General features: G+C 43.0%; 1 protein-coding gene across 1 annotated transcript in view; it reads right to left on the bottom strand.

Moving 5' to 3' along the window:
- The window catches only part of LOC129729990 (uncharacterized), a 329,594-nt gene that overhangs the window by 23,658 nt on the left and 281,136 nt on the right, over positions 1-24,800 (bottom strand). Inside the window, exon 2 of the mRNA XM_055688929.1 lies at positions 12,299-12,442. The gene's annotated coding sequence lies outside the window, so the exon portion shown is untranslated. The remainder of the gene's footprint in view (positions 1-12,298; positions 12,443-24,800) is intronic.

Raw genomic sequence — 24,800 nt, 5'->3', positions numbered from 1 at the left:
TTCATAACTGTGCATCGAATTAGCAACCGGTAAGAGAGATTCCAAAAACGATGTTTCAACGGAAGAATACCCGCTAACACTTCAAGACTCATCGTATGGGTCGACTGCATGCAACCCAAGGCAATATGCAAACAACGATATCGTATTCTCTCTAATTTTATAATGTGCGTGTTCGCGGCAGAGCGAAAGCAGAAACAGCCGTACTCAAGAACTGACAATATCGTTGTTTGGTATAACCTTAGAAGGTCTCCTGGGTGAGCACCCCACCAGGTTCCGGTAATCGTACGAAGAAAATTAATCCTCTGTTGGCATTTTTGTGTCAGATACCTAATATGACAAGCCCAGGTGCATTTGGAGTCGAACCAGACCCCGAGATATTTAGCGACTAAAACCTGACAGATCGTTTTACCCGTTAGTAGGAGCTGCAGATGAGCTGGGTTATGCTTCCTAGAAAAAACGACCAGCTCAGTTTTCTCCGGAGAGAATTCGATACCCAGCTTAAGAGCCCATTCAGACAAATTGTCTAAGGTATCTTGCAATGGTCCTTGCAGATCGCTAGCCTTGCCACCAGTAATACAACGCTATCGTCTGCAAGTTGCCTTAGCGTGCATGAATTTGCAAGACATTTATCGATGTCATTGACGTAAAAATTATATAAGAGAGGACTTAAACATGAGCCCTGGGGGAGGCCCATGTAACTAATTCGGGAAGTTGTCGAATCGCCATGTGAGAAATACATATGCTTTTCTGACAACAAATTGAGCAAAAAGTTATTCAAATTTGGTGAAAGTCCCTGCGAATGAAGTTTCGCGCTTAAAACTTCTACAGAGACAGAGTCAAAAGCCCCCTTAATATCCATGAACGCAGAAGCCGTTTGCTCTTTTCGAGCAAAGGCTAGTTGAATTTCAGTAGAAAGCAACGCTAGGCAATCGTTCGGCCCTTTGCCTCGGCGAAAGCCAAATTGAGTATCTGAAAGTAACCCGTTTGTTTCGACCCATTTGTCTAACCGTAAGAGGATCATTTTCTCCATTAATTTCCGGAGGCAAGAGAGCATCGCAATCGGCCTATATGAATTGTGATCAGAGGCAGGTTTCCCGGGTTTCCGAATAGCAATGACTTTTACCTCCCTCCAGTCATGCGGAACAATATTTAGCTCAAGAAACTTGTTGAACAAATTCAACAAGCGTCTTTTTGCAGAGTCGGGTAGATTCTTCAACAGGTTGAATTTTATTCTATCTAACCCTGGAGCCTTATTGTTGCACGACAGGAGAGCCATTGAAAATTCCAACATCGAAAATGGAGGCTCTTCCGTAGTTACTAATAACGCGTCGCGAAAGGTTTTCTGTTCCGGTACAGAGTCTGGACAGACCTTTTTGGCAAAATCGAGTATCCAGCGATCTGAATACTCCTCGCTTTCATTCGAAACGTCACGGTTCCGCATGCGCCTGGCGGTATCCCAAAGAGTGCTCATCGCTGTTTCCCTCGACAACGCGTTTACGAACCGCCGCCAGTACCCGCGTTTTTTCACCTTTACTAAGCTCTTCATCTGCCTGCCCAGTGCCTCGTACTTTCGAAGCAGGTTGACAGTGCCGTACTCCCGGTAGTCCTTATACGCCGCGGACCTTCGCGCGTACAGCTCAGAGCACTCTTTGTCCCACCATTTGTTGGGAGGGCGCTGTCTAATCGTTACCCCGGGTATCGGTTTCGTCTGAGCTTGAGTCGCGGCGTCGATTATCAAGCCAGCTAAGAACGCGTATTCTTCCTCCGGAGGAAGTTCCTCGTGAGTCTCGATAGATTGCGCTATAATAGACTCATAACACTTCCAATCAATATTACGTGTAAGGTCGTAGGAAATATTGATTGGGCTCGGGGAAGTTGAACCATTAGCAATTGATATAACGATTGGAAGATGATCACTACCGTGGGGATCGTTGATTACTTTCCACCGGCAATCTAACGCTAGTGATGTCGAGCAAAGGGATAGGTCAAGCACGCTTTCACGTGCTGGAGGATTAGGTACACGTGTCGCTTTCCCAGTATTCAAAACTGTCATATTGAAGTCGTCGATCAAGTTACAGATTAAAGAAGATCGGTTGTCGTCGTACAGCGACCCCCATAGCGAACAGTGAGAATTAAAATCTCCCAATATCAAAAAAGGCGCGGGAAGCAACTCTGCTATATCAGTGAGATGCTTCTGTTCAATCCGCGCGGATGGAGGCATATATAACGAAACAAGGCATAGGTCTTTTCCATTCATATTCGTTTGAATGGAAACGACTTCAATATTCGAGATCGAGGGGAGGTCGATTCGGAAGAAGGAATAGCACTTTTTAATCCCTAAAAGTACACCTCCACCGTGTGAGTCTCGATCTCGACGAATAATGTTAAAATCGTGGAAATTGAGTTGATCGTTTGAATTGAGAAAGGTTTCACAGAGCGCAAATGCGTCACAATTGTATGTATTTATTAAATGAGAAAATAGATCGAATTTGGGGATGATACTTCTGCAATTCCACTGTAATACAGTGATAAAATTCCTAACCTCTTTCGCCGTATTAGTCATCGAAAGATATGATAGCTGAAATGAGGGGCCAAGTTGCTGCTAGTTGCATCAAAAAGGTTTTCACTGTAGGAAGAAGGGCAAGAAGAATATTTTGTAGGGGATCTGGTATGTTGAATGTTTTAAATATCCAGTCCACAATATCAGAAAATTTTATGAACCCTGTTTCTTTTTTATCTTCTGATCGAGAAATGGGTGCACGAGGGGTTTTTGGTGCCCCAGGAAGCGGTGGGTACTCCTGGTTTGATTTGAAATTAAAACCGGGAGGTACTTGCTTCGGTTTTTCTTCACCGCTTCCTTTTTGTGTTGGCTTATTGGTCATTCCGCTAGGGGTTATCTTGCGACCTTTGCGAGAAAGATTAGGAGAGTTGATCATTCTCCTCTTCCTAGATCCTTCTGGCATGGCATAAGAACACCCTTCGACGGGATCGTCAGATGTACCCTCATCGGTTGGCAAAAAGGAAAAGATGTTTCCGGTCGAGGGTGGCTCAGCACTCTTCAGCATTTCTGCGAAAGAGCGCTTTGATCGTTCCTTGAGGGAACGCTTTATTTTTTCCTCGCGCTGTTTTTACGCGGGACACGCCGAAAGGTCATGCCGAGTTCCCTCGCAGTAAAGACACTTTTCAGTATCCTCACTGCAAGCGGTCTCAGCATGATTGCCTCCGCACTTGCTGCAGCATGCCTTGTTGCAGCAGTAGGTGGCTGTATGACCTAACTGCTTGCAGTTTTGGCAATGCATGACCCGCGGTACGAACAGGCGTACAGGCAGACGAACCCTGTCCAAAGAGATGTAGTTCGGCAGTGCGGATCCAGCGAATGTTACACGGAAGGAATCCGAAGGGAAGAATTTCTTCTTCCCTTCTTCGATGGATACTGAATGCAATTGCTTGACATCCAGTATCTTTACATCTTGAATCAGGGGGTTCTTGAAGCAGCCAACCCTGTGACGCAAAATGTCATCGACCGTGAGGCTTCCTTCGGTAACCACACCGGCGATCTCCACGTCCTTGGCAGGGATGTACACGCGGTACTCTCTCGTGAAGAGCTCGTAGCTAGCAATTGCGTTTGCTTGCTTCAAGCTACTCACAACAACTCGCAGTTTGTTCGGTCTAACCTTTGTAATTTCGGTTACGTCCGAAAACTGTTTTGCCAGGTCCTTGCCGATTTGAATTATATTTAGAGGCTTCTTTATGGGCCTGAAGTAAACTACGAACGGACCTTTCGAAGCATCTGGGTAAGCTTTCACCCGTGTTGCCGGTACCCTTGGTACGGGGCTAGGTAGCGGGGAAGGTAGAGGGGAATTGATGGGGGAGATCTCAATCTCTTCCCCAGTTGTTTCCACATCCAGGAATAGTTGCACCTGCATGTCGTCCATTTTGCGGGAGCGTTACGCTCTACCGCACACAAACGATAAATATTCGAATGTGGGGGGGGGGGGGGTCAAGTAGTTGCTATTAAATTTTAAAAACAATTTCTCAAACTACAATGGATCAAAATAAAAAAAAGGCAGAATACTAATACTAATAACAATAGTAATAATAATAATAATAATAATAATAATAATAATAATAATAATAATAATAATAATAATAATAATAATAATAATACTAATAATAATAATAGTAATAATAATTATAATAATAACAATAATAATAATACTATTAATAATAATGATGAAAATTCTAAAGTGAATACTTCACCGAACGTCTAAGTCACGACCTCACGGCTGATAGTAGGATTAATCGAGCGTCTCCGCAGAACAAACAATGACGATCCAGCTTCGTGTTGTGACACAGTGGCCGTATCCTACACGCGACCTTGTAGATGCCACTTGTAGTTGACTTCCACTCGCTCGATCGTATGGTGGTCCGTGCTGCTAGCGGGGTAACAGCGGTGCGGGAGAATTATTCTTGCTGATATATCAGCTGCGTATCGGATCACTGGCGGGGTAGCCTGCCCCTACCAGTGTGCAGAAGATGTTTCTGCCGATAAACTACCGGCTATTGTTATCGCGCAGCACAAGAACTAATCGACAAAAAAACACCCGTACGATAACTCGTGTATTGTTATTTTGCAAACTCAAACGGAGATGAACAATTTGCGTCTAATCGAGACGAAAGCAAAACAACGAATGATGTTATCATTGTTGGTAGAATGATAGAGTGATGTTTTGCTGCGTACAGTCCTGGTCTCCAACTTAGATTCAAGCTTGGTGACGACCTGTTGCGATGGTTGGGAGAGCATGATCGATTGTAGAATACGAGACCGTTTCTGTATGAAGGATATTAAATCAGTGTATAGAGGGTGACGATCATTCTCCAGCTGAGATTCCCATTCCCTTTGCGTTATGAGATCCAACTTACACCTGAAAAGCTCGACGAGAAACGAGTTCCAGTGATCATCACAATTCTCTAATTTGTTTAATACACACACACGCTAGTCGAATTCATCCGCGAGATTTGATAATGCTTCCGCGGATTCCTTACGGATAGCAGTCGTAGACAGCAACGCCGAAAAATGTTGCTTAATTTGCAAATTTGTGTTATCATACCGTTTTCTTAAACTATCCCACGCAATTGTGTAATTTGCAGTCAATATTGCAAGTGATTGGACTAAACGAAGAGCCTCTCCTTTCAGCACAGCCTTGAGGTATTGAAATTTCTATACTGATGAGAGCTGAGGGTTTGTGTGTATTAATGTGAGAAGCAAATCGTAAAAGTTTGTCCATTCGTCAAAGTTTCCATCGAATTCAGGAATCTTTATCTCAGGCAAACGAACGGGTAGGGCGTGTGCAGGTGGAGCAACAGGTGACGAAGGCGGTCTAATGGGATTCGCGGCAGGGGCGACAGCAGCGATCTTTTCGGCAAGTGATCCTTTCTACTGAAAGTAATCCGTTTCAAAGGCAATACGTACAGACGAGATTTCGTCACACAATTCGTGTTCGCACTCAATTTCAGCCTGTAGCTCATTAAACTCTTCCCATAGCTCATCTAACTTTTCGAGGCGAAATTTGAGTTGAGGGAAATCACGGTCGAACACGTAATTCTCATCAAATTGCTTGATCAGCTTCGCAGAACCAACAACGTTGTTCCGACGCACTAGTAATTTTTTTACCTTTTTGGATTCTTTCATTTTACTGCTGCACGACTTGAACGTATTTTATGGCACTCACCTGCTTTGACGAAGTGAGGTTACCTATGCCCAATTTTACTCCGCGTTGCGTTTTAGCCTTAGAAGCAATTCTTTCCGTAGTGGGTCCAGGCCGGTTGAATGGTCAACGATGATATCCGTAATGATGATTTAGCGAGGTTCAAAATGATGATTGATGAGACGACAATTCGATGATATCCTACGCTAACCTCATCAGACGGTCGAAAGCGATGATGACCGGGCGATTACCGGGTTACGGCACCAAAAAATGTGGGCGATCCTGGCTGCCACTTAACGGACGACTATTGCAACCAATTTGCGTATCTCCAATTTTGACTAAATTGGATCTGAGAACCGAAATCGATATCGAATGTTCTCCACGTGTTGAAAACAATTAGGAGTTTCTCATGGAGCGATAAAGTATAAAGCGCGTGTGTCTTACTTGAGATACAATATTGGAATGACTTCAATTTATTGATAAGAGTATGAGTGATGGTAAAATATGAGTAGTAGAAAAAAGCGCCTTTTTGCGCCAAAATCATTGGTAGCATTATAATGGTAACGACGAGGGGACAGCCGAAGTAATCCTGTTTGAGTAATTAGGATACTCAACAGCGAGTATTTATCCAATAATTATATTCCTCTTGCGCTGCGTAATCCTGTGTTGCAGTGTACCGACCCCAACAATGACAGTAGTGTTTGGCTCTACTACCAAAACACGCGGGGATTAAGAACCAAAATCGACGAGCTCTTCCTGACGACCCGTGAGTGTAATTTCGACATTATAATACTGACAGAGACCGGCTTGGATGACCGCATCAACTCACTGCAACTGTTTGGGACATCACTCAACGTTTATCGGTGCGATCGCAGTGTGCGCAATAGCAACAAATCCAGTTTTGGTGATGTTCTGATTGCTGTGGCGCAGTGTCATCATAGCTCACTTATCGAAACTGTGAATGGAGATAGTTTGGAGCAAGTTTGCGTCCGTGCCACGGTTCGGGAAACTGCTGCTGTGTGGTGTATGTATTCCACCAGATAGGAGTCAGGATGTCAACGTCATTGATGCACACATCTCCTCTATTGGTGAGCTGTCTGGTAAAAGCACTGTGAGTGACATTGTGTTTGTCTGTGGCGACTGCAATCAGCCGCGTATCATGTGGATGCCCGATTCTCTTCCAGCCTCCGATCAACTACCTGCTGCAAGTGCGACTCTGATAGATGGTACTGATTTTTTGAATCTGAAGCAGCAAAACTTTCAACGGAATCATAACGATCGCACGCTGGATTTGGTTTTTTGTTCTTCTGAGCACCGACTTACTGTAGATAGTTGTATCACACCTCTGCTCCCTGTCAACCGCCACCATCCGCCCCTGACAATCAAGCTATTTAACTTGTGTTCCAATAGTGCGGCTTTAGTAAATGCAGATATTATAACACGATCACTGAATTATCGCAAAATTGATTTCCTCGCACTCGAAGACTACTGGTTGGGTTTCTACTGGACTTTTATATATCTATGCACTGATGTCGACGACATGACTGCACATTTTTGCGACGTTATAATCCAGTGGTTAAACGTAAATGTATCGTTAGTGAAGCGACCGAATAACCCTGCGTGGTGCACACGTCGGTTGCGCGATCTGAAACGATTTTGGAATAATGCACAGCGAAAACATCGTCGTCTGAAAACGCTGATAACGAAACGCAATTTCAAAAGCACCAGCGACGAAAACCGTCGCCTTAATAGTGAATTGTACAAATCGTACGTCCTACGTGTGCAGACAGACCTCCGTAGGAACCCCAGAATTTTTTGGAACTTCGCCAACTCCAAAAGAAAATGCTCCTCGATACCTGTAAATGTTTGTCTGGATAATTCAGTTTCTGCTTCAGAATCTGAGTCAGTGAGCTCTTCGCAAATTTTTTCGCCTCCGTGTTTGCTGACAGAGTTGCCTCGAATTTTCTGTGCGGAAATTGCGGCGGCTGCCGTCCCGGCCAGTTCGGCTGATTTAACTACATTTGAAGTTACCACCGACTTGATACTAAGTGCAGCGAAGAAACTTAAACGTTATTATTCACCGGGACTCGATGCACTGTGGTCCAGAAATGAAAAAAGGTGGTCAAAAGTCATTTTCTCATAAACGTTACATTTTAGAGCAATACTGTCTTCGAAAAAGTTTAATAGTATAAAAAGATCCTTCTTTGGACATTAACAGATCCGTGATTAATCCCCCTACAAGTGAGATAAAAAGAATATTTTCTCTTAAAATCAAATTTTTTATCGCCGTCTTTGGCAAAGTTTTCCAGAATAACATAACAAAAAACTTTGCCGAAGACACTAGGTAGCTATTTTTCAATCTTACTGAGCTATCTGATTATGTTCGATGATGTTTAAAAAAAAAGTTTTTGCCGTTAAAATTCATGTTTTATACTACAATACGTCTGATACTCTCACTGAACTTTTAGAACAACATCAGACCTTTATTTTTTATATGTTACAGTAGACTTTATTTTATGATCCTTTTTTTTATGATCTTTTTTTACTCTAAAACTTTCCCGAAGACAGTATTGCTCTAAAATGTAACGTTTAAGAGAAAATGACTTTTGACCACCTTTTTTCATTTCTGGACCACAGTGCGATTGCATCCCCGCCATAATTATCAGTCGATGTGCCACTGTGTTGGCAAATCCACTGCGCTGTATATTTAACAAATCGTTTGAGCAACGAAAATTTCCCGAAGTGTGGAAACAGTCTTTTATATACTAAAATAAGTACCAAAATCTGGCGACCGACTAAATGTCAGGAACTATCGTGGCATCACTAGTCTTTCGGCGGGCCCTAAACTGTTTGAAATTCTAGTTAGCGATGTCATGCTTCATTGTACTAAAAATAAAATATCCACCACGCAACATGGATTTATACCGAATCGCTCAGTGTGTACAAATCTATTGGAATTCACTTCAACGTGTATCTCAAAAATGGAACAAAGAGCTCAAATATATGTCATTTACACCGATTTGAAGGCTGCCTTTGATCGTATTGACCATTGCATATTGTTGCATAAAATTACACGTCTAGGAGCATTACGTCAATTCATCGAATGGCTGAGTTCGTACTTATGTGGCCGGATTCTACGGATTGATTCTTGCGTTTCATCGCAGTTCACGGATATATCGGGAGTTCCACAAGGCAGAAACATGGAGCCTTTACTGCTTGCGCTTTTCTTCAATGATGCTATGCTACTGTTGGAGACTGGTTGTTAATGTGAAATTCGTGCATGAGCAAGCTGGATTTGACATGCGAAACTGGATCTCCAATTCGCCGAGAGTGGTGGAGGCGATGAAGGAAGAGAAGACGCTCGAGAAGAGCCTAAACCTCACAGTAGAACTGGGAACAGAGAAGGTTCTGGGCATGTGGTGCTGCACACCCACCGATACGTTCACCTACAAGCTCTCGGCAAAGCACGACCGGGATCTACTCGAGTGCCAACGGAAACCGACGAAACGGGATGTTCTATGAACGCTAATGGCTGTTTTCGATCTTGGATTAATATCGAACGTCCTAATCTACCTCAAAGTTTTGTTTTAAGAGATTTGGCAAGCTAGCATCGGTTGGGACGACGTGATACCAGAAAGTCTCAGTGAAAAGTGGGAGAAATGGTGGAGATCCTACCAAAAGTCCAGGATGTCAGCATACCACGCTGCTATCGCTCCCTGACGCAACTAGGTGGCTCCCCTTAAATTTGTATCCAAACCGAGGTTGGAGTTACAGGCCGCAGTCATTGGAGTTAGGTTGGCAGATAGAATCATGCAGTCGCGGTCGTTCAAGGTTCATCAGCGGTTCTTCTGGACTGACTCCCGCAACGTTTCGTGTTGGATTCGGTCAGATCATCGGCGGTATTCGCAATTAGTTGCATTCCGCATCAGCTAAATTCTGGAAACAACAGAGCCAGAAGATTGGGGACACAAGCGGTCGAAAGAAAACGTCGCGGATGACGCTACGAAATGGCAGAGAGTGCCAGACCTAACCAAGGAAAGTAGATGGTTCAAGGGACCTAGCATCTTATGGGAACTACACAACAGCTAGTCATCCAACCCGTATCTAGAGGATACTACCGACGAAGAACTACGAAAGAATCTCTTCTTCCACCAGGCAGAGCCTGCTCCAGTGATAAACGTTCAAGATTATTCATCATGGAAGCGCTTGTTGCGCGCAACCACTGCGGCATTGAGAGCCGCAGACAACATTCGCCGTAATGCAGATAGCAAGGAACACATTAGGCGTCGTACACAAATTACGTAACGCTAAAAACCTAGATTTCAGACCACCTCCCCCCCCCTATGTAACGATAAGTAACGTTCGATATGATTCCCCCCCTTAAATAACGTAACGCTGGACAACTTGCCCCCCCTCTCCAAATTCACGATTTTTAACAAACATTACAGTAACGGTCTCATCTACCCCTCCTCCCCCCTATGTAACAATAGGTAACGCAGATTCAACCCCCCTCCCCCCTTCATGCGTTACGTAATTTGTGTACGACGCCTTACTGGAACATTGTCCACTGAGAAGCTTCAAGAAGCCACTGTTTACCTGTATTGACTGGCTCAAGCGGTGACCTTTCCGGATGAGATAGGAGTGCTCAGCGCAGGATCTAGCAAGAAGGTGTTGCCAAAATCAAGTACAATCTACACATTCAACCCCTTCCTGGATGAGCAGAAGGTACTACGGATGCATGGCAGAATCAGTACTTGCGAATACGCTTCGATGGATGCAAAAAATCCTATTATCCTTCCAAAAGATCACCACGTTACGTGGCTGATTGTTCAGGATCGCCACGAACGCTATCACCATCAAAATCACTCAACTGTCGTGAGAAATTTCATGGCACGGCGGGGCGTACCAATACGAATCTTCTCCGATCGCGGTACCAACTTCACAGCGGTGAGCAAAGAGGTAAAGGCGGCACAGAATGAACGCCGGCGGCACTCAAGGCGATGGATCAAGCGAAGGTTATTCGAGAAAACACCAGTCCAGAGACGGAATGGATATTCCTACCTCCGGTGTCCCCTCATATGGGAGAAACCTGGTAAAGGCTGATACAATCGGTGAAGAAATATTTGACGACGATGAAGCCAGGGCGGAATCCAACGGATGAAACTCTTTGCAACATGTTGATCGAAGTGGAAAATGTCATCAACTCCCGTCCGTTTACCTATGTGCCCGTAGACGATCCAGAGGCTCCAGTACTCACACCCAATCACTTCTTGTTGGGCTCTTCAAGTGGTACAGTGGCGTTTCTATTATGCCATGATAATCTCCGTCAACAAAAGTAAGGATGGACAGATAAGGTCGGCAGCGGTACATACCCAGGCGGGTATATACCAGCGACCAGTGACGAAGCTTGCTGTTCTGGAGGTTCGACGCGATAAGGAGGTAAGCCAAGGACCTGATGTCCCGGGGGGGGGGGGGAAGGGAGTGTTACGACTCCTCGGTCGGCGTCTCACCTTGCATCTTAGGTGCTTTGGATTCATCAGCGGGGGGGAGAACTGTCATCGCGCCTTGCTCTCGGCCGTTTTCGTATGTCATCTTTCGTTTTGCAGTGTCATGCCGATTGGAACATTTTAGAATCGTACGGTGGCTATTAAACAAATTGCTCGAAATATAAAATCAATTGAATCGTTAGTCTTAAATAAATGTTTTGCTTAAATTAGTAGTGCTAAACTAAAAGCTAAAGTGTTAAACGATACGTGTAACCCTAGGAAATTAACTTATTATGTGAATTCATTAAAGGTAACCTAAAAGCTAGGGGATAAAAAAAAGAAAAAAAAACCTCGTGCTAGGATAGAGGGAAAAGGAATATGAAACGTAAGTTACGAGACTATAGTTTATAAATTAAGCACACTCTTACTCTAAATTATACCTTCGTAGGAATTATTTAATTTCTCTAAAAAATACAGTTTTGGTTAATCGAAAACCGTTCCTTTTTCTTCGTCTGCTCGTTGGCCTATCGCCAACAGAATGATAAACAATTGAGTCTATATATAATCGAGTCCGACCTATATTTGAGTGCAGTGGCGTTTCTATTATACCATGATCAAAAAAAATTTCGCGTCATATATTTAAAACATATTTATTTCATGTTATTTTCATGTGTATGTGTTAAGGTATCTTCAATTGCGTGTGAATGTTAAGTTTAAAATGTTCGAAATCGTTGTACTCTTGGCTACCAAAAGTTTATTATTTAAAGTGAACAATAAATCTAGCAGAAATTATCAAGGTGCATTTTTTTCTAAAAATTGGAGTGTTCGTGTAGATTTATTTTATCAGATAATAAGGTCGAATGAGAAAGGCTCGGTCTCACCGCTAGGTGAATTTATTCGGGTTTTTTCAGTAATATGTATGGATATTTTCAGTATCTATTGTTTTGATGTATTGATAACATATGTAATAATATTCAATATATTGTTTCTTCAACATGTGGCATAAGCAATTCGGCTCTAATTAGCTTGAACGATGAATTGAAATACTTGAAATATTGAAGTACACAACTATTGGAACATCTACCCTATATGTGTTTTATTTACCTGTTTGGTTCAATTGTGCGCATTTTCGTCTCCGGGAACTACATCATACACATTTGAAGAAATCGACGGTCGTCTCATTGGATATTCATCATTCCCACGAACGGAAATGTATGCATTTAGACTTTTAAAGACTGCATTGCGGACCTGTGAAAAATCTGTTTAGTAAAATTTGAAATATTTTCGGTCAACATAATGTTATGTAATCGATACACGCAAAATTTCAAGTCGTAACTAACTCTTGCGTACCTGGTGCTTCCAGAGCCGAAAAAATGAAAATTATTTTATCTGCATTCCGCAAGATCTAAACCGAATTTGAACGAACTTTTTTCAACTTTTCTCAAAAGATCACAAATTTATTATAGTTTTTGGGACAGAAGGGGACATTTCGAAATTCTCCGTTGTTCCGCATTTATCGAAGGGATCCGTGGGGTTATTACCCTTTCAGAGACACAGGTTAGATTGAAAACGGTAGCGAAACCTTGCTTACGACACATCAAACTTTTTGCAAAACAACACTTTTGGCGATCGGTGTTTGGCCACTTGGACGACTAATGGCCGTTCCTGTCCGAGTTTTTTGATATGCCGCAAACTAGGTTTCGGAACCATTCCCGGAACCGACTCTCGGAACTCAGCCAGCAGTGGTCAAAACACGTCCAAGTGGCCAAATACCGATCGTCAACAGTGTTGTTTTTCAAAAACTTAAAGTTTGACATGTCACCAGTACGGTTTCGCTACCGTTTATATTCTAGCCTGTGTCTCTGGAAGGGTACTTACCCCACGGTTCTCCTTGATAAAACCGGAACAACGGTTAATTTCGAGATGTCACCTACTGTTCCAAAAACTATGATAAATTTGTAATCTTTTAAAAAGGTTCGATGAAATTCGGATTAGATCTTGTGGAATGGCAGATAAAGAATTTCCATTTTTTAGGCTCTGGAAGGGTCAGGTACACAAGTGTTAACTAATGCACAATGGTCTAGAAACGAAAGGAGACTGAGCAAAGAAGTAAGAAGCTTGGTATTCTGGTGTATACCAATGCATATATAACTATATGCAGGGGTGGATTAAACCGAAGGCGAAGCAGGCCTGCTCGTCAATCATTGGAGGGCACCAAATGTGAGAGCAAAAAGATTGAAAAAAATTAAAATTTAAACCACAATAATAAGTTGAATGTTCGGCAAATTTAATTAGCTATTTTTTTCAGGCTTGCTTATCGAGTTAATGAAAAAAGCGCTCTCAAATGTCCAATATGTGCGAAATTGGAACGGAAAGTTGCGTCCGGATTCCAGTCCAGTTCGGTCAAGAATTGGAATCGATTAGGCTCCGTTCCGGTCCATCCAAAGTCTAGGAACGAAAATTATCAATTTTTTCGAGCTGGCGTTATTTTAATGAAAATGATTTCATAAGACTATTATGTATGTTAGGAACAGTTTGATTGAATGAAAACAATGCAAAACGAGTTTTGTTGTGAAATTTTACTTTACTTCCTGAAGTGTTGTTTTTATCAAGGGAGGGTTTGCAGTTTTGCGACGAAATGTGACGAAGAGGAGGGTGGGGGTTAGGCCAAGCTATGTAGCAAATATGAAACTAAGGAAAAAAATGGATTTTTTCTAATTGTTTTTTTATCACTGTTTTGTCTGTTTAGAGTCATTTTTATTACTGCCTTGTCTTTTCTCGTTTCTTTATGACACAAGGTATGTTTTCGACAGTAAAATTTTTAAAAATAATGTGTTGTTATGAAGCTACGTAATTATCTAGAGGGGGGAGTGACACGTTGTTTCTCAACCACTGAATATGTACTTTTGAACTCGGTCTCATAACAACGTTTGTCGAACTAACAATCCTCTTCCAATTTTTCCCCAACGACTGTAAGGACGTGGCCGGCGCCGTCATTAATCTTTTTAAAGTGGGAGTTACTGAATTGCTGTACATTGAAGATGGTATAACATCCCAAAAACTAACTATGTGGTTCTCTGTGCAACTTCACTAGCTCAGGTCAATCACGGAGGTGCAACTACGATATGTACGGTCGTCAATGCTATTCTCATGCTTACTGAATATGTACTTTTGATTTTTTTGAAACGTTGATTATAAATCGAATGAAAATTCGTTTTTGCCTTTCTCCAAGAAAAGTATTGCAATCACTGCAGAAACTAAAGGTATAAAAGTGCTCAAAAGGGCCGGATGTCGTATATCACTCGACTCAGTTCGACGAGCAGAGCATTTTCTGTATGTGTGTGTGTGTGTGTAAGTGTGTGTATGTAACGCTCTCCCAATCTCACTCGATTTTCTCAAAGATGGCTGGACCAATTTAAATGAAATTAATTGCAAATGAAAGGTCTAGTTGCCCCATAAGACGAATTTTATTGTAATCGGATTTTTAGTTGTATCAAAATGTGAAAATCACGAAACATCAATATCTCAGGAACTACACAACCGATTTGAACAAAATTAATTCAAAAGAACGGGCTACCAAAAAACCCTTAACTTTTGAATTTTATGAAGATTGAACCTGCTGTTCAGAATTTATGGGAATAAACGTGTTCTGGAGACTATTTAATCTCACTCATGTTTCTCAGAGATGACTGGACCGATTTTCATAAAATCAGTGTCATATGGAAGGTCTTGCTGCCCCATAATCCTATTGATTTTTTTTTGTAATCGGACTATTACTTTGCCTGTTATGTTTAAAAATGTGAAATCCAGGTATGAAAAGAAACATATTCCAAAGACTACATAAACTCACTTACTTTTCTCAGAGATGGTTAAACCGAATTCCACAAAAAATGTCAAATGAAAGGTCTAGCTGCCTCATAACACCCTATTGAATTTTGCTGTAATCGGACTGTAACTTCGTCTGTAATGTATCGAAATGTGAAAATCACGAAACTTCCTTATCTCAGAAACTACACAACCGATTTGATATATAAATACAATGATATATACAATGATGATTGATGCCAACTGGAAGGCTTATTCCAAAGCAAGACAATCTAAACTATTCATTACACCATGTAGAAGAATCACACGGAACCTACTCAGTATGAATAAAGCTGATCTGAGTACGTTAACTGGCCTACTTACTGGGCACTGTTCGAGTAAGTATCACCTTAAAAAAATAGGTAAACTGACAGATGACTTATGTCGTTTCTGTAATTCCGAAGTAGAAACCTCGGAACACTTACTGTGCCAATGCAGCGCATTAATTCAGCAAAGACTGCGTATTCTTGGAAAAGGTATCCTCACGCCTAACGAGATGAAATGCAAAGTCTGGGTGCGACTATCACTGATACCCATAGTGATGGAACGAACTGACAGTGCATAAAAATTAACGCGGAGTATACCACAATATATCTAACTAATGGTAGCAGTGGTCATAGGCTCCTACAGGAAAAAAAAAAAACTACGGGGGACGGTGGTACTGTCCCACAATAAAATATGAAATTTGACGTAATGTTAGTGCTTAAGAAATAGCGAAATAAAAGAAATGACTCTTAATTTCGAACAACTCAATCACGAGCGATACCGGGAACGTTCAAATAGTACGATATCACATTTAAATCATGTTGAGGCCATATATATTGATCAAAGCAGGTATAGATTTGAATAGTCTTTGAATTTCTTTTCGTTCCAAAACTTTTGAACCACATATCAAATTGTTATGAAGTTTGTTATTTGTAAGTTTGAGAGATGACTCGTTTGTATGACACTAGTTATGTTCAAATAAGTTGTGTAATCTTTGAGTAAATAGACTTTCGTTGTTTTAACAATTTAATACATAACGGTTGCTTAAGTTCAATTATAATCAAATGAAAAGGGAACGTATAGGGCAGCCAACATTTGAAACCACGTGTTCAATCATAATTCATCAGTTAACCCTTAACTAGCCCGTTCATCTAATAATAATAATAATATTTATATATATATATATATATATATATATATATATATATATATATATATATATATATATATATATATATATATATATATATATATATATATATATATATATATATATATATTTTTTTTTTTTTTTTTCTTCACATAACATTTATTTGACACGGCACAAATACAATTTAATGTTTAACGGCGCCAATTATATCTGATGACTTAAAAACTAAAGCAAATTTTTTATCCTCGCTGCCGACTACGAGCTGAAATTAAGTCTAACTTAAAACTAGCATGGGATTTCCAATCAGTGTTTTGTTGTTCAATGGTCGTCTGATAATCGTCGAATGGCATGTATGGATTCGTTCTGCTGAGCCACGATGTCGTGAGTTGGGACAGAGGCTCGTAGTCCTTGGGTCCTGGTTCTATTGTGCGGGGTCTGGTTGCTGGTTTTGTGCTTAAGGTTCAAACGTGTTCTTGTCGTTTTGTTGGGTGTAGACGGAGGGGAACGGGACTAGACTGGGGCGTGGATGGATTTCAGGAAAACGTATATAAGGGACATGTAGGATAGGTCACGGCTCGCCAAGACATCACGAACAGGAACAGCCGGCTGTCTACCCTCGGCCTGCAGGGAAGCTATTAATTTAGACCTGGCGTCACGGTGTACAGGGCATGACCAAACCACATGCTCTATGTCGTGATAACCTTCACCACAGGCACAGATACCACTTTCCCCGAGCCCAACACGACGGAGGAGCGCGTCAAATCTATAGTGATTGGACATAAGCCGGGACATCACGCAAATGAAATCCCGACCTACATCCAACCCCTTGAACCACGGGTTCGTCGATACTTTGGGGATTATGGAATGTAACCACCTTCCCAATTCCCCTCTGGTCCAAGCATTTTGCCAACTGATGATCGTATTCTGACGTACAAGTGCGAAAAATTCATTAAAATTCATTCATTCATTCGATATTTATTGGAAAAAATTTTAGGGATCTGCTGCACGCGTAAATGATCCGGGATTCCACGAGTTTCTTCTATCATGGATGTATCGAAAAACACAGTAGAATCAGAAGTATTTGATAAGTCGACACAATTTGGAATATTCGAAGAAGGGTTAATATTTTGGGACATGTGATTGAAATACAATGTCATAAAACGGGTTTGAGAATGAAGTTTGATTAACCTTTCAAAATTTTCAATCACGGGACGGTTCAAGACCTCACATTTGATTAGAATACGAGAAGACAGGCTCCAGAAGCGGTTTTTCAATGGTAGTACTCCAGCTAAAACCTCCAAACTCATCGTATGGGTCGACTGCATGCAACCTAAGGCGATACGCAAACAACGATATTGTATTCGCTCCAGTTTGATCAAATGTGTGTTTGCTGCGGAGCGGAAGCAGAAACACCCGTATTCAATAACAGACAATATCGTTGTTTGGTAAAGCCTTATAAGGTCTCCTGGATGGGCTCCCCACCATTGTCCGGTTATTGTACGAAGAAAATTCACTCTTTGTTGACATTTTTTCATCAGATACCTCACGTGACAACCCCAGGTGCCTTTAGAGTCGAACCAGACACCAAGATATTTGTGTACCAAAACCTGAGAAATCGTTTTACCCATTAATTGTGTTTGAAGCTGAGCAGGTTCATGCTTCCTAGAAAAAACTACTATCTCAGTCTTCTCCGGAGAGAATTCGATACCTAGCTGTAAAGCCCAAGCAGACAAATTGTCCAAGGTATCTTGCAATGGTCCTTGCAAATCGGCAGCTTTGGCTCCTGTTACAGAGATTACACTGTCGTCTGCAAGTTGTCTTATCGTGCATGAATTTGCCAGACATTCGTCGATGTCATTTACATAAAAGTTGTAAAGAAGGGGGCTTAAACATGAGCCCTGGGGAAGACCCATGTAGCTAATGCGAAAAGTTGCCAAATCGCCATGCGTAAAATGCATGTGCTTTTCGGACAACAAATTGTGCAAAAAATTGTTCAAAATTGGAGAAAATCCTTGTCGGTGAAGTTTACCCGAAAGAATGTCAATAGAAACGGAATCAAAAGCCCCCTTAATGTCCAAGAACGCAGACGCCATTTGTTCTTTACGAGCATACGCCAGCTGAATATCTGTTGAAAGCAACGCAAGACAATCATTCGTCCCTTTGGCACGGCGGAAGCCAAATTGAGTTTCTGATAGTAGACCATTTGATTCGACCCAGTGGTCTAAACGACGGAGTATCATTTTTTCCATCAATTTCCGGATACAGGATAGCATTGCAATCGGCCTATAAGAGTTGTGATTAGAAGCTGGTTTCCCTGGTTTTTGGATGGCGATCACCTTCACTTGCCTCCAATCCTGCGGTACAATGTTTTGCTCCAGGAACTTATTGAACAAGTTCAACAAGCGCCTCTTGGCATTGCCGGGTAGATTCTTCAACAAGTTGAATTTGATTCTATCTAATCCAGGCGCGTTATTGTTACAGGACAGGAGGGCAACTGAAAATTCTGCCATCGTAAAAGGTGATTCTATCGCGTCGTGGCCCGGAGACGCATCGCGAACAATATTTTGCTCAGGAACAGAGTCCGGACATACTTTCCTGGCAAAATCAAATATCCACCTACTTGAAGACTCCTCGCTTTCGTTGACCGTTACGCGATTCCGCATTCTTCGGGCTGTGTTCCAAAGAGTGCTCATCGATGTCTCCCTCGACGTCTCGTTCACGAACCGACGCCAATATCCACGTTTCTTTGCTTTAGCCAAGCTTTTAAGCTTGGTATCAAGCTCCGAATACCGTAAATAGTCGCCAGGTATACCTCCCGTCTGGTAGGCCTTAAACGCGTCGGATCTTTGCGTGTAGACATCGGAGCACTCTTGGTCCCACCACGTAGTGGGAGGCCGTTCTTTGATCGTTACGCCGGGATATTTCTTCGTTTGGGCTTGCAACGCGGCGTCGAGAATCAAGCCCGCGAGGAGGTTGTATTCTTCAAGTGGTGAATGATGTTGAATCGACTCGACCGCTTTTGAAATCATTTCCTCGTATAACTTCCAATCGACATTTCGTGTGAGGTCATACGGAATGTCAATTGGTCGCATGCGAGTTGACCCGTTAGTAATTGAAATAAGAATAGGCAGATGGTCGCTACCGTGAGGATCGAGGATTACCTTCCATGTGCAATCCAACCGTAGCGACGTCGAACATAAGGATAGATCCAAAGCGCTTGGGCGCGCTGGAGGTTTCGGGATACGTGTCATTTCACCGTTGTTTAAAATAGTCATGTCGAAGTCATCGCAAAGGTTATAGATTAAAGAGGAGCGGTTATCATTGTATGGGGAACCCCAAGCCACGCCATGAGAGTTGAAGTCTCCCAAAATCAAACGTGGCGAGGGAAGAAGTTCTATTAAATCAAAGAGCAGCCGTTGCCCAACCTGTGCTCTGGGGGGAATATATATTGAGGCAATACAAAGCTCTTTACCTTGTATTGTCATTTGACATGCGACAACTTCGATGCCTGGAATCGAGGGGAGGTTAATACGATAGAAAGAATAGCACTTTTTAATCCATAAAAGTACTCCTCCATATGGGGTGTCTCGATCAAGGCGAATAATATTAAAATCATGGAAGTTGAGATCAATATTTGAAGTAAGCCAAGTTTCACAAAGGGAAAATGCATCGCATTTGTTTTTATTTATCAAAACTTTAAACGAATCAATTTTTGGTAAAATACTTCTACAATTCCACTGTAAGACAGAGATAGAATCCTTCATATACGCAGTTGAATTAGGCATCGAAGGATACAATCGCTGCAAGGAGAGGCCATTGGGCAGTCAACTGCTTCAAAAATGATCTAACTGTTGGGAGGAATGCTGTAAGAAAAATTTTAATTGGATCGGGTACATTGAAAGTTTCAAAAATCCAGTCCACAATGTCAGAAAATTTCACTAATCCAGAGTTTGTTTCATCAACTGGGAGTGTAAAAGGAGCAACTGGGGTTTTAGATGTTCCTGGCAGTGCTGGGAACTCCTTCTGGGACTTTAAATTTGCCAGCCCAGGAGGAGTTTGCTTCGGTTTTTCCGCAGCACTGTTTGGTTTGTTTGTAACTTTCATTTCACTTTGAGAAATCTTAGGACCTTTTCTGGGAAGTTTAGGAGAGGAAATATTTTTCCTCTTTCTAGACTCCCCAGGATTGGCGTAAGATGCTCCCGCTGGTGAATCGTCAGAATCGGTTTCATCAGAGGACAACAGATCGAAGGGGTTCGAAGTAACGGGAGAAGTGGTAACGGTCTTCTTCAGCATGTCAGCGTAGGAACGCTTTGAACGCTCTTTGAGAGACCGTTTTATTTTATCCCTGCGCTGCATGTACACCGCACATGTCGAGAGCTCATGCAGATTTTCTCCGCAGTGAATACACTTTTCAGCGTTAACACTGCAAGAATCTTCCGCATGAGACTCCCCACACTTGCCACAACGTGCCTTATTGCAGCAGTAGGCGGCTGTATGGCCTAACTGCTTGCAATTCAGGCAGTTCATGACGCGGGGCACGTAGAGCCTCACAGGGAGACGAACCCGGTGGATCGAGACGTGGCTTGGTAGTGCAGACCCGGCGAACGTAACTCGAAACGAGTCTGACGGAGTGTATACTGTTTTGCCACCGATGATCGATGCTGACCGCAATTGCTTGCAGTCGAGCACCTTTACTTCGGGACACGTTTTGTTCTTAAAGCACCCTTTGGCACTTTGCAGTATACACTCGACGGACAGACTCGAATCGGTTATGACACCGTCGATCTCCACGTCTCGTGCGGGTATGTAAACGCGATACTCGCGTGTGAAGAGCTCAGAGCAAGCTATATCGTTGGCCTCTTTCAGGTTACCGACCACGACACGGAGCTTGTTAGGCCGGACCTTGGAAATTTCGGTCACGCCCTTGTACTCCTTCGTCAGGTCTTTAGAAATCTGCAAGAGGTTCAACTTTTTCGATTTCGGTCCTGCCTTTGGCCGAAAATAAACAGTATAGCTGCCCTGGGCTCCGTCTGGGTAAAGCCTGGGGCGAGGGGGGACTGAAGAATGAACAGGGGAGGGGGTAACAGAAGGGTCAGGGTCAGAGGGGTTCGGGGATGGTGGCGCGGGAGGCGAGGGATCTACATCCATCGCGCTAAGTCTAGCGCACTTGCGCTGACAAGAACACGTACCTTTTTATTTCTCCCTTCCAGTAAGCTTGGTTGTCCGATCGTTCGAAGTAGCAGCCGTTACAGCCAGCAGCACCAATACAGCAGCACCAAACAGCCACCAGCAGCGAGCCAGGTGTGAGATCACTCCACACAGCGATACAACTCGCTGACACTGATGGCTTCTTCTTTTTCCTCGTTTGTGTCTCGTCCACTGCTGTAGCACAATCCAGCCAGCAGCCAAATCGGCTTACGCACCAGCTGGCAGTTACGATGCGAAACAGTTGCACAAAGGCACGACCTTGAACCCGGATTTATTTCACTTGACCAGGCAAACAATGCCAACACTTGTTCACACGTCTTTTGTTTTATACTCTATCGGACCGATCACCAAACACGTCCAGTACTGATGCGTGTTCGGCACAGAATGATATATATATATATATATATATATATATATATATATATATATATATATATATATATATATATATATATATATATATATATATATATATATATATATATATATATATATATATCATTCTGTGCCGAACACGCATCAGTACTGGACGTGTTTGGTGATCGGTCCGATAGAGTATAAAACAAAAGACGTGTGAACAAGTGTTGGCATTGTTTGCCTGGTCAAGTGAAATAAATCCGGGTTCAAGGTCGTGCCTTTGTGCAACTGTTTCGCATCGTAACTGCCAGCTGGTGCGTAAGCCGATTTGGCTGCTGGCTGGATTGTGCTACAGCAGTGGACGAGACACAAACGAGGAAAAAGAAGAAGCCATCAGTGTCAGCGAGTTGTATCGCTGTGTGGAGTGATCTCACACCTGGCTCGCTGCTGGTGGCTGTTTGGTGCTGCTGTATTGGTGCTGCTGGCTGTAACGGCTGCTACTTCGAACGATCGGACAACCAAGCTTACTGGAAGGGAGAAATAAAAAGGTACGTGTTCTTGTCAGCGCAAGTGCGCTAGACTTAGCGCGATGGATGTAGATCCCTCGCCTCCCGCGCCACCATCCCCGAACCCCTCTGACCCTGACCCTTCTGTTACCCCCTCCCCTGTTCATTCTTCAGTCCCCCCTCGCCCCAGGCTTTACCCAGACGGAGCCCAGGGCAGCTATACTGTTTATTTTCGGCCAAAGGCAGGACCGAAATCGAAAAAGTTGAACCTCTTGCAGATTTCTAAAGACCTGACGAAGGAGTACAAGGGCGTGACCGAAATTTCCAAGGTCCGGCCTAACAAGCTCCGTGTCGTGGTCGGTAACCTGAAAGAGGCCAACGATATAGCTTGCTCTGAGCTCTTCACACGCGAGTATCGCGTTTACATACCCGCACGAGACGTGGAGATCGACGGTGTCATAACCGATTCGAGTCTGTCCGTCGAGTGTATACTGCAAAGTGCCAAAGGGTGCTTTAAGAACAAAACGTGTCCCGAAGTAAAGGTGCTCGACTGCAAGCAATTGCGGTCAGCATCGATCATCGGTGGCAAAACAGTATACACTCCGTCAGACTCGTTTCGAGTTACGTTCGCCGGGTCTGCACTACCAAGCCACGTCTCGATCCACCGGGTTCGTCTCCCTGTGAGGCTCTACGTGCCCCGCGTCATGAACTGCCTGAATTGCAAGCAGTTAGGCCATACAGCCGCCTACTGCTGCAATAAGGCACGTTGTGGCAAGTGTGGGGAGTCTCATGCGGAAGATTCTTGCAGTGTTAACGCTGAAAAGTGTATTCACTGCGGAGAAAATCTGCATGAGCTCTCGACATGTGCGGTGTACATGCAGCGCAGGGATAAAATAAAACGGTCTCTCAAAGAGCGTTCAAAGCGTTCCTACGCTGACATGCTGAAGAAGACCGTTACCACTTCTCCCGTTACTTCGAACCCCTTCGATCTGTTGTCCTCTGATGAAACCGATTCTGACGATTCACCAGCGGGAGCATCTTACGCCAATCCTGGGGAGTCTAGAAAGAGGAAAAATATTTCCTCTCCTAAACTTCCCAGAAAAGGTCCTAAGATTTCTCAAAGTGAAATGAAAGTTACAAACAAACCAAACAGTGCTGCGGAAAAACCGAAGCAAACTCCTCCTGGGCTGGCAAATTTAAAGTCCCAGAAGGAGTTCCCAGCACTGCCAGGAACATCTAAAACCCCAGTTGCTCCTTTTACACTCCCAGTTGATGAAACAAACTCTGGATTAGTGAAATTTTCTGACATTGTGGACTGGATTTTTGAAACTTTCAATGTACCCGATCCAATTAAAATTTTTCTTACAGCATTCCTCCCAACAGTTAGATCATTTTTGAAGCAGTTGACTGCCCAATGGCCTCTCCTTGCAGCGATTGTATCCTTCGATGCCTAATTCAACTGCGTATATGAAGGATTCTATCTCTGTCTTACAGTGGAATTGTAGAAGTATTTTACCAAAAATTGATTCGTTTAAAGTTTTGATAAATAAAAACAAATGCGATGCATTTTCCCTTTGTGAAACTTGGCTTACTTCAAATATTGATCTCAACTTCCATGATTTTAATATTATTCGCCTTGATCGAGACACCCCATATGGAGGAGTACTTTTATGGATTAAAAAGTGCTATTCTTTCTATCGTATTAACCTCCCCTCGATTCCAGGCATCGAAGTTGTCGCATGTCAAATGACAATACAAGGTAAAGAGCTTTGTATTGCCTCAATATATATTCCCCCCAGAGCACAGGTTGGGCAACGGCTGCTCTTTGATTTAATAGAACTTCTTCCCTCGCCACGTTTGATTTTGGGAGACTTCAACTCTCATGGCGTGGCTTGGGGTTCCCCATACAATGATAACCGCTCCTCTTTAATCTATAACCTTTGCGATGACTTCGACATGACTATTTTAAACAACGGTGAAATGACACGTATCCCGAAACCTCCAGCGCGCCCAAGCGCTTTGGATCTATCCTTATGTTCGACGTCGCTACGGTTGGATTGCACATGGAAGGTAATCCTCGATCCTCACGGTAGCGACCATCTGCCTATTCTTATTTCAATTACTAACGGGTCAACTCGCATGCGACCAATTGACATTCCGTATGACCTCACACGAAATGTCGATTGGAAGTTATACGAGGAAATGATTTCAAAAGCGGTCGAGTCGATTCAACATCATTCACCACTTGAAGAATACAACCTCCTCGCGGGCTTGATTCTCGACGCCGCGTTGCAAGCCCAAACGAAGAAATATCCCGGCGTAACGATCAAAGAACGGCCTCCCACTACGTGGTGGGACCAAGAGTGCTCCGATGTCTACACGCAAAGATCCGACGCGTTTAAGGCCTACCAGACGGGAGGTATACCTGGCGACTATTTACGGTATTCGGAGCTTGATACCAAGCTTAAAAGCTTGGCTAAAGCAAAGAAACGTGGATATTGGCGTCGGTTCGTGAACGAGACGTCGAGGGAGACAT

This window comes from Wyeomyia smithii, chromosome 3 (genome assembly GCF_029784165.1).
Source record: "Wyeomyia smithii strain HCP4-BCI-WySm-NY-G18 chromosome 3, ASM2978416v1, whole genome shotgun sequence".
Lineage (NCBI taxonomy): Eukaryota > Metazoa > Arthropoda > Insecta > Diptera > Culicidae > Wyeomyia > Wyeomyia smithii.
Note: the sequence above shows the minus strand (reverse complement) of the source record. Positions and strands in the feature narration are given on the sequence as shown.